General features: G+C 38.2%; 1 long non-coding RNA gene across 2 annotated transcripts in view; it reads left to right on the forward strand.

Moving 5' to 3' along the window:
* LOC103559920 (uncharacterized) overlaps nt 1–11043 on the forward strand; it is a 72893-nt gene that overhangs the window by 17312 nt on the left and 44538 nt on the right. For both annotated transcript variants that reach the window (XR_011541613.1, XR_011541614.1), the window contains 3 exons: nt 4660–4797; nt 5566–5787; nt 7216–7404. This is a non-coding gene — a long non-coding RNA (uncharacterized lncRNA). The remainder of the gene's footprint in view (nt 1–4659; nt 4798–5565; nt 5788–7215; nt 7405–11043) is intronic.

An 11043-nucleotide genomic window follows, 5' to 3' on the forward strand; every position in this document is an offset into this window, starting at 1 on the left:
TCTTTTTCCAGTTCTTTTAGGTGCACTGTTAGATTGTGTATTTGAGATTTTTCTTGTTTGTTGAGGTAAGCCTGTATTGCTATAAAATTCTCTCTTAGAACTGCTTTTGCTATGTTCCATAAATTTTGGCATGTCATATTTTCATTTGTCTCCAGGTATTTTTTGATTTCTCCTTTGATTTCTTCATTGACCCAGTCATCATTCAGTACCATTTGTTTAATCTCCACATATTTGTGGCTTTTCTGGTTTTCTTCCTGTAGTTGATTTTTAGTTTCATACCTTTGTGGTCAGAAAAGATGCTTGGTATTATTTCAGTCTTTTTAAATTTATTGAGACTTGTGTTGTGGCCAGATGTGATCTATCCTGGAGAATGTTCCATGTGCATTTGAAAAGGATGTATACTCTGTGGTTTGGGGATGGAATGTTCTGTATATATCTACTAAGTCCATCTGGTCTAATGTGTCGTTTAAGGCCAATGTTTCCTTATTGATCATCTGTTTGGATGATCTATCTTTTGGTGTAAGTGGAGTGGTAAAGTCCCCTACTATTACTGTGTTACTGTTTATTTCTCCTTTTATGTCTGTTAATAGTTGCTTTACATATTTAGGTGCTTCTATGTTGAGTGCATAGATATTTTCAAGTGTTATATCCTATTGTTGGATTGTTCCCCTTATCATTATGTAGTGCCCTTCTTTGTCTCTTATTTCAGTTTTTATTTTAATGTCTATTTTGTCTGATATAAGTATTCTTAGCTCAACTTTCTTACCATTGCCATTTGCATGGAGTATCTTTTTCCGTTCCTTCACTTTCAGTTTATGAGTGTCTTTAGGTCTGAAGTGTGTCTCTTGTATGCAGCATATATATGGGTCTTGTTTTTTTTATCCAATCGGCCACGCTATGCCTTTTGATTGGAGTATTTAGTCCACTGACATTTAAAGTAGCTGTTGAGAAGAATGTACTTATTGACATTGTGTTACCTTTTTTCTGGGTGTTTTAGTAGTTCTTCTCTGTTCCTTTATTTTTCTCTTGCTCTCTTCCCTTGTGGTTGGATGGATTTCTTTAGTATTATATTTGGGTTCCTTTCTCTTAATTTTTTGTGTATTTATTGTATGTTTCTGGTTTGTGATCCCCATGAGGTTCATATATAATAACCTACGTAGATAGTTGATAGTCTCGTTATTTTGACCTCTTTCTAAAAGCTCTACCATTTTACTTCCCTCTTCCCATATTTTGTGTTTTTGATATCATATCTAACCTTTTGTGTGTGTGTGTATCCATTACCCTCTTATCATGGAAATAGATAATTTTAGTACTTTTGTCTTTTGACCTTCATATTAGCTCCATAGGTGGTTGATCTGCTACCTTTACTGTATATTTGCTTTTACCAGTGATTTTATTGCTTTCTTTTCTAATAATTTTTTCATTCCTATTTGTGGTCTTCTCTTTCCCATTTAAATAAGTCCCTTTTGGATTTCTTGTAAGGCTGGTTTCTTGGTGATAAACTCCTTTAGTTTTTGCTTGTCTGGGAAACTCTTTATCTCTCCTTCCGTTCTGAATGATAATCTTGCCTGGTAGAGTATTCTTGGCTGTAGATTTTTCCTTTCAGCACTTTAAATATATCTTACCACTCTCTTACAGGTTTCTTACAGGATCCAAACAAGATCCTCTCATTGCATTTGATTGTTATATTTTAATTTAGAGCAGTCCTCCTCCCCTCCTTTTTTCATTCTGTTAATTTGTGGCAGAGACTGTGTATTGGTCAGGGTGCAACCAGAGAAACAGAACAAGTAGGAAATATATACTAAGATTTATTGCAAGGAATTGGCTCACTCAGTTGTGGGGGCTGGAAGGCAAGTTGGAAATCCATAGGGCAAGCTCTCAGGAGGGGCAGGCTGGAACTCTTGGACATGAGCTGAAACTACTATGCACAGGTGGAATTTCTTCCTCTGGGAAACCTCAATTCTGCTTCTAAATTCTTTCAGCTGATTGAATCAGACCCACCCAGATTATCTAGGATAATTTCTCTTACTTAAAATCAATTGATTATGGACTTCAATTACATTTACAACATACTTTCACAACACTTAGATTAGTGTTTGAATAACTAGGGACTAAAGTCTAGTCACATTGACACATAAAGACTATCACACAGGGTCACTTCTTGTATACTCTACCTCTACATTCTGGATTTATTGGTTTTCTTCCTTGTGATATCATTCACCTTGTTCCTTTTCTCCCCACGTTTCCCATAAATGCAGTTTGGCTTTAGAGGCTTGATTAGATTCGGGCTCGACTGTTCTGGCAAGAAGGCTTCATAGGTGGTACTGTGTGATTCGTGTTGCATCATATCAGGAGCCCCACAACATCTGCTTGTCCCACTTTAAGACTGAGCATTGGGGTTCCCATCAATATTTTATCTAATGATTTTATCCATTACTATGATAGTATGAATCCATTTTATTAGGGATTACAAAATGGTGATTTTTCTAACTATTTATTAGCATCACTTCTGTAAAAAACTCTTCCTTGGGGCCAGCCCAGTGGTGTAGTGGTTAAATTCATGCACTCTGCTTCGGTGGCCCAGGCTTCACAGGTTCGGATCCCGAGTACACACCTAGCACTACTCATCCAGCCATGCTGTGGCAGTGTCCCACATAAAATAGAGGAAGATTGGCACAGATGTTAGCTCAGCAATAATCTTCCTCAAGTAAAAAAGAGAACAACAGATGTTAGCTCAGGGCAAATCTTCCTCTCACACACAAAACAGACAAAACTTTTCCTTATGAACCAGGGCTATTTTGTTACCCCAAAATACTGTCAGTACAGTAAAGGCAGGAGAAGGCCAAATTCTTTCCTTTTAAGGTGTTGGTACCTAGTTACTTGCAACTGTGTCCAATGTGTGGAATTTTAACTTTTTTTATCAATATAAAAATATATATAAATATAAGTTCATGGGTTTTATATACGTAATCAATTGCATTTATTATTACTTTTCTTCCTTTTTTTTTTTTTTTGAGAAAGATTAGCCCTGAACTAACATCTGCTGCCAATCCTCCTTTTGCTGAGGAAGCCTGGCCCTGAGCTAACATCTGTGCCCATCTTCCTTTAGTTTATATGTGGGACGCCTGCCACAGCACAGCTTGACAAGCAGTGTGTAGATCTGCACCCAGGATCCAAATTGGCAAACCTTGGGCCACCAAAGCAGAATGTGCAAACTTAACCACTGCACCACTGGGCTGGCCCTCATTTATTATTACTTTTGATGCTTTTATAGTCTCATCTTTGGCCAATGGTAACCACATCATATTGTCTTTTTGACAAGACTTTGACAGCTTCCTTGCATTCTGGTCCCTGGCTTATCTTATATATTTCCTGCTCCAGACCTTGAACTAGCTGTTCCTCCAAGGAGTTCTGAATCCTTTCACTGGGAAATGGCATTTAGAGACCACAATCTGGTTGCTAGATGTATTCGTAGCTATTGGATTGTCATTACTTCTAATCCTTTCTGGTGGACAGAGCTAGGGAATGTTTATGTTTGAAAAGAAAATAATCTAGAGTTTTTACTGATGTTCTTGATTTAAATTCAGTATTGTAAGATTTTTAAATCTTTGATTTTTTTTAAAAAAGTATGCTTTTTTTGGTGAGGAACATTGGCCCTGAGCTAATGTGTTGCCAGTCTTCCTCATTTTGTTTTACACTCCCCAAAGCCCCAGTACATAGTTGTCTATCCTAGTTGTAAGTCCTTCTAGTTCTTCTATGTGGGACGCCTCCACAGCATGGCTTGATGAGTGGTGTGTGGGTCCACACCTAGGACCTGAACTGACAAACCCTGGGCTGCAGAGCTTAACCACTACACCACTGGGCCGGCCCCTCTAACTTTGATTTTATACTTGTATCTCTTTTATCTTACATTGAAAATCTTAATCCCTAATAACATTAAGTATTATTACATTACTTTATAAAATACAGAAAACAGATTCAAAATAATAATACCAATATTGCTGCTCTTAGGTTACTGGATGAGGTTTACACATTCTTACTGCTCTCTTTGTTCTTAGAATATATATCACTAAAAATGTAGAGTCAAAATACTGTGTTCTAGTCCCTTGAAATAATTCTCCTTTTTTTTAGTGGTTTCTCAGGGTTTTTACAATTTTTAAGGATTGCTTCTTAAATTTAATTTTACTTTGGAAAAGTAGAAGTTTTCTGCTTCCAAAGTCAGAACTATATAAAAAGACATATTTGAGAAGTGTCACACCCCTTCACGGTTCTCTACCTTGCCACCTCCTTACCCCTATATTTAAATGTTTTGATCTTTCTTTCCAGTATTTTTTAAATATAAGCAAATACATACACACATACATAAATAAAAATATATTTGTGTTTCCCACCCAATTTTTACACAAAATGTAGTGTTCTGTAACTTCCTCTTTTTTCACTTATTAATATATCCTGAAGATCATTCCCATATCAGTAATTAGAGTAATTAGAGATTTACCTCATTCTTTTTGACACTACATAGAATTCCAACATGTGGATTTACCATAGTTTTACTCGAACAGACCCCTACTGATGGACTTTTGGGTTGTTATTACCCATAGAATTTAACAGTGAATGATTTTTTTGTATAAGTAATTTCACATTTTTCTGTTTTGCCAGATATTACTAAATTCTTCTCAATGGGAGCAATCATCAGCAGTAATGTATGAAAGTTCTCATTACTCTGCACCTGGATTAAAAGAATATGTTGTCATATTCTTGGATGTGGGCCAATCTGATGGAAGTGGTATACCAGAGGTTAGTTTTAATTTTCATTTTTCTTGTTACAAGATGCTCTTGTAATATTGAGCATCTTTTCTTATATTTAAGATTCATTTTTATTTTTGTTGTAAATTGTCTATTCTTCTCTTTTGTATATTTTTCTCATTGGGTTAATAGTCTTTTTTTTTAATGTTTAAGAGCTCTTCGTATATTAAATATATCAGCTCTTTGTTTATGTTTGAAATTTCAGGTACCATTTCCAGGTTTATCATTTGTCTTTGCTTAATGGGAATTTTTGGCCATGCAAACTTTTTTTATTTTTATGTAGTCAGATTCATCAAAGTATGTATGTAGTCTAGTCTTTATAAAGGTACCACTCATGTCTTTATTGCTTCTGGATTTTGCATCATAGTTGGGAAGGTATTCCTCACCTCCAGGTTATAAGGGAATTCATGGTTTCTTTTAGTAGTTATAAGGTTTCATTTATTACATTTAAATATTCAACCCACCCGGAATCTATCCTGGCATACGATATGAAAGGTGGATCTGATTTTTACTAAATGGTTCTCCAGTTGTTCCAATATCATTTAATCCATCTTTCCCCCTCCCATCTGATTTGTCCCCATTTAACATATATTAAATCATCACATGCATTTAGGTCTATTTGTGAGATGTCTATTCTGTTACATTGGTCTATCTTTTCATGTACTAGTGCTACATTGTTTTTATTACAGAGGCTTTATAATATGATTTAATATCTAGTAGGAATAAGCTCCCCTTCTATTGCTCTTTTTTTCCCCTAAGGTGAGAACTCATCTGAAGGGAAAAAGAAGTCAGGCTATTGTGAATGACTGTGTAATAAAGCCTTATCGTTGGATGTGGAATGGACTGGAGTGAGGTGATTTTGACTGATTTTGTCCATGAACCAATTCCCATAGAATCACGTCTAAGTCACGGATTCGTAGAGGGTTTTTAATAAAAACTACAAAAGCTGTCTGCACTAAAAAGACAGTATATTAGGTTATGGTAAGTACTGCTTTGGCTCATTTCTAATGGAGTTTTTCACAAATGGAGACAGAAGCTCTAATTCTCCACTGGTCCCACACTAGGGTTGCTAGGTAAAATACAGGATGCCCAGTTAAGTTTGAAATTCAAGTAAACAACAAATAACTTTTGAGTATAAGTGTGCCCCAAATACTACTTCATACAATATATGGGACATACTTAATCTAAAATATTACCTGTTGTTTACCTGAAATTCAAATTTAAGTGGTATCCTTGGTATCCTGGTGTTTGTTTTGCTAAATCCAGCAAGCCTATCTTGACATATTCCTTAGCTTTGGTACTTCAAGGATTCCAGTGCATCCTCGTGTCAGACAACAGCAACTGCAATAACACCTGGCGGAGATGGCAGTGCCTGCACAATTTTGTGTTTGTTGGAGGAAAAGGCAGCAGTCTCTAGGAGACAAAGCATCTAGAGAAGTAGCATCATTACTTGATGAGTAGAACTAGGATACTACCAGGGAAGCAGCAGCAGAGACTGGAAAAGTCAGTGGTGCCTTGTGGGTGTGGCAGGTCCCAGAGGATATATAAACAGTACTTTGTAAGGGCAGTGGTACCTGGTAGATATGGTGATATCTAAAGGAAATAGTCATGGCACTTGGTGGGAAAAGAAACAAGCAGAAGTGGGCAGCATGCCTAGTGGAAGATATGCTAGTATTCATGGGAGTGGAATTAGACCAAAAGCAGTGGGAAAAAACTTAATGCTGTATTGTAGGCGATCACACTTGCTTGTGAGAACATTTGAGTCACCTGCTTCTGGGTAAACCTGGGGGGGGGGGTTGCTTTTTTTCAAGAAGGAAGATCCTGCCTTAGATCCAGAAAAATGCACGTTACATTGGTGCTTCCCAAGCTATCACTCTGAGAAAGGAGGAAAAAGGAAGTATATAGATAGTGTGACAAGGATAATTAGCTCTGTCCCCACCTATACTTTATTGATATCAGCCAGTAACCCTCAGTGCAGGACTCTCCCTGGAACCTGCAAAGGGCTTACGCCTAAAGGCAAAAGTAGTTTCCAGAAAGAGAAGGATGTAACAGGAGCCCCAACTTCACTTATCTAACTACGCATATAGATTGGAAGTGATGGATGAGGATGGCTACTGTGCCTCTAGGGACCAGGCCTTGCCAGGTTCTGAGGCAGGAAGCAAACAATTGAGTGCCATGAATGGATACTGGGCTTTAAGGCAGAATAAATTTCACCCACCAGTAAAACATGGCCGAGTAGAGGTCCTGGCTTTATCAATCAGGTTAGCAACTCCTCTTCCCATGAGGGGGTATTAGAAAGGGGGTATGTAGAGGTTGGGAGCAAGGATGGGAATATTCTCTTGCTTACAGTAAAGTTTGAAGTGTCCCCCAGCTCTGGTTGCCACCACATGACTTTTTCCCTCCATCCAGATGCAGGCCACTTAGCTTACTCACTGAACTATTATTGCGCCATTTTGACTGAGGATCTTAGTACTTTGATCTGCTTGCATTCGGATTGCAGACACAGGGCAAGACTCCCTGCAGACAAAGCCATGTTTTAGTCCAGATTGGGATCAGGTTTGCAGCTTGCCTCTGCCCAGACACCCGTCAATACCTATGGTAAGTTTACATCATCTCTGATGTCTCCTGGTGGTGTATACCTCATCCCACTCTCCAGATTTACAACCCAAACATATTTTCCATGCTGGATCTTCAGATTTAGATATCTCCTCCCCATAACTCTGCTACATAGAAGTTTCTGTTATATTCTTTTTGAAAATCTACTAATGGAGAAAATACAACATAATTTTAAGATATTTTGTTATGATATGTAGTTTTATGCAGTTTTGTAACATCTAAATCTTTGTTACTAGTGTTATTATTTATGATATTGACTTTTGCTGAAATGGTAATCTTCATAGATAAAAGACTATACACAATGGAGTATTCTATTAGACCTTTTGGTATTCACAGAGATTTTACTTTCAAGTGACTTTGTCTTTTCTTGATTTTAGAAAAATGTCTTCAACTTAGCTCAAGACAAAACCCAAACAAAATAAAAACAACAGTTGGTGTAGTAGAAAATAAAAGTCTGAAAATGTCCCCAAACTGTTCTAGTTTCTAGAAAATGACAGTATTTAGTATGCAGAATTCCAGATTCTCAAGAAAGCATCATAGACTTCAAAGACTAAAATAAAAATCTAGCGATCAAGGGACCAACTTTTTGCCAATAATTAGTGGCTTTGTGGTTGCTGAGGGAGCTCAACTTTCTTTGACTTGATCGCAGTCCAAAACACAGTTTCCGTGTTAAAATAAATATTAATTATGAGATTGCTCACAGAGGTGAGTCAATGGCCAACTCAGAGAGTAAAGTTCAAATCCAATAGCCTGTACGCATTCTTCTGGCTTGTTCACAACTGCATTCTAAACTGAAAGAAAGTCATCAGGAAGGACAGTATTTAGGTGGACAGGAACAATTGGCCCTGTATTGAATGATCTTAACACTCAGCACAGATAGCTGAATAAAGATTTGACTTGGAACTCATCAAATCCCAAAGAATGTATGCATTCATTCATTCAACAATATTTACTGAGGGCCAACTATATGTTTGCTGTCTTTGCGTATACTACACAAATGTTAAGGATGAAAGAAAAAATAAAATATGTACACCACTGTGGAATAATAGAAAATATATATATATATTGGTCTTTGCCCTTGAATTCCAGCACAGAACTCCTAAAACCCTTGTAATTTCCTAAGTGATAAGAGCACGAGGAGCATCTTTTGTTCTAATATTTAGTTTTTGACCTCGGTTCCCGACACAGAGTTCCTAAATCCCCTGGAATTTCCTGCGTGATAGCTGCACCTTTTGTTCTAATGAGGTGATTCTTGCTGGGCTCCTAGATGGGTGCTGGTCACCAGAAAGACCAAGCCATGATTAGAAGCTTGGACCTTTCAGCCCCAACCCGATTTTCTAGAGATGGGGGAGGGGCTGGAAATGGAGTTAATGATCCAACATGCACTTCCTGGGGAATATACATAGAGGAGAGTGCTCCCAGATGATTTTATTTTAATTAACTAATTGATTATTCTAAAAGATTGGCCCTGAGCTAACATCTGTTGCCAATCATTTTTCTTTTTCTTCTTCTCCCCAAAGCCCCCCAAGTACATAGTTGTATATTCTAGTTGTAGGTTCTTCTAGTTCTGTCATTTGGAACGCCGCCTCAGCATGGCTCAAGCCATGCTGGGTCCACACCCAGAATCTGAACCAGCGAAACCCAGGGCCGCTGAAGCGGAATGTGGGAACTTAACCACTGAGCCACGGGGCCAGCCACCCAGCTGATTTTAGTATTATTAAAATCCTCTTAGGTCAAACCTGATCTTAAATGTAGACTATTATAGGGTAAAAAAAATTTACTTTATGTTTAACTAGGAGATTGAATTGATGAATAATTGCTTTTCTTCCTGTTTGAAGACTTAAACCTTTTCTTTTTTGTGTGTGAGTGACCCATTCATTGTAAGAATTTGTTTACTTGCACATTATTGTAATTGTCCTTAGCAATCTGTTCTTCCCTAGGGCAGTTAACTTTGCTTTGGGCACTAGCTAAAGATCTAGAGAAAAACAATAAAATTTAGGATCCTTTGGTCTGGAAATCCACATGGTTTAATTTTGTTCAAGCCAGTGGACATTCATAAACTCTCACTGTGTGCAAGCATGTGCTGCGCCTCAAGTCATCTGCTTTACTCCAGCTTTCTACCCTTAGAAATCGTCTTTATTGGACTCACACTGGCATGTTAATATTTGATAGATGGCCTGGCCTTTATAAAAAGCATGCAGTTTTACAGGGGACTCTTTCTCAAGACAGAGTACCTTTGCCCAGAGGAATGGATCTATAATGTTTGAGCCAGGGAGGCAGGCATGAAGAAGAGGCATTTCTGGGCAGGGAGATGCTTTGCACCACCTGGAAACGTAATTGTATGGCTGTCTACCTGCCTCCTTTGAAGACTGGCTTTGGTAGGCTGGATTGTAGGTCTGAACTGGGGTGGTCCCTCATATTCTTCCAATTTCTCCTTGTTCAGTGGAACATAAAGAGAATTTGACTAGGAAGAGGGAGACTTCTAAACCAGGCTCTACTTCTAGCTATGTGTGACATCGGGCTTTATTATTTTTTTAACTCTATGAAAAAAGAGTTTAGAGGAGCTTATCTTGGATCCTTCTGAGCCTTGTATGAGCTGGACCAGGTAAGTCTTTGCTGAGGTTGGTGTCTGCATCCGTGAGGGAGCAGCTCTCAAGGTCTTTAGTGGTTCCCTTTTTTCCTTCTTATTGCTAATGGATTTAAGAAAGATTCCCTGAAGTTGGTACGGGAGTCCTGAGTCGTTTTTCTTATTTCACTACTGTTGTTTTTGGCAAGTGACTGATTTCAAGCTTGCATTGGAATAGTTTACGTCCCTATGTTGTCACATGCAGAGAAGCACAGTGGTGTAGGGAAAGGAGTATGGACTCTGCAGTCCTTCTGACCTGGGATTTAACTAGACCTGTGACCACAGAAAAGTGATTTACCTCCTCTCAAAATCCAATTTTCTAATTAATAAAAAATGACAGTAATAATTCTTCTAAGGGAATATGTGGCGATTAAATAGGACAACATATGAAAATGACTGTCGCTTAGTAGGTATTCAACAAATGTCAGTTTCCCTCCTTTCTTCCTTCCCTCTTTCTGTTCTTCCATGATGATTGAAGTTACACATTTTCATCAGTATGTTTGCAGTTGACATTTGGGCTATTGAGTGATTATATGTGGCCAGGTGGGGTATTTTCCTTCTCCCTCCCTCCTCTGGGTATGGCATATACCTGTCTAAAGGAAGAGAAGATGATAGCATCCTAATATATAGTAGATGCCCACAAGATGGGAGATCTAGTGTGGAAGACCTGATTATTTTTCAGCTAACACACACAGAAGGAAGACCACTACTTAGGCTCTTTCCTCCTTTTTCTTCTTTACTCTCTGAGAACTGGGTAAAGTGGGGAAAGCCGAAGGACTGACTTACCAGTTTCAAACTCATGGACCTCAGGGCCAGGCAAGTTGTAAATGAGTGAAATGGGCAGGTATGAAAAAAGGTAACATCGTTACAAGATCCGTAGGGAATGTCACCTTTACTTTGGCATGAGGGTGCAACAGAGAGTGTTAGGAGAGAGCACAGCCCATTTAAAGGGGACAGCCATTACTCAGCATCAGATAATTATTGCTGTGAGGAAA

This window comes from Equus przewalskii, chromosome 6, assembly GCF_037783145.1.
Source record: "Equus przewalskii isolate Varuska chromosome 6, EquPr2, whole genome shotgun sequence".
NCBI classification, from domain to species: Eukaryota; Metazoa; Chordata; class Mammalia; order Perissodactyla; family Equidae; genus Equus; species Equus przewalskii.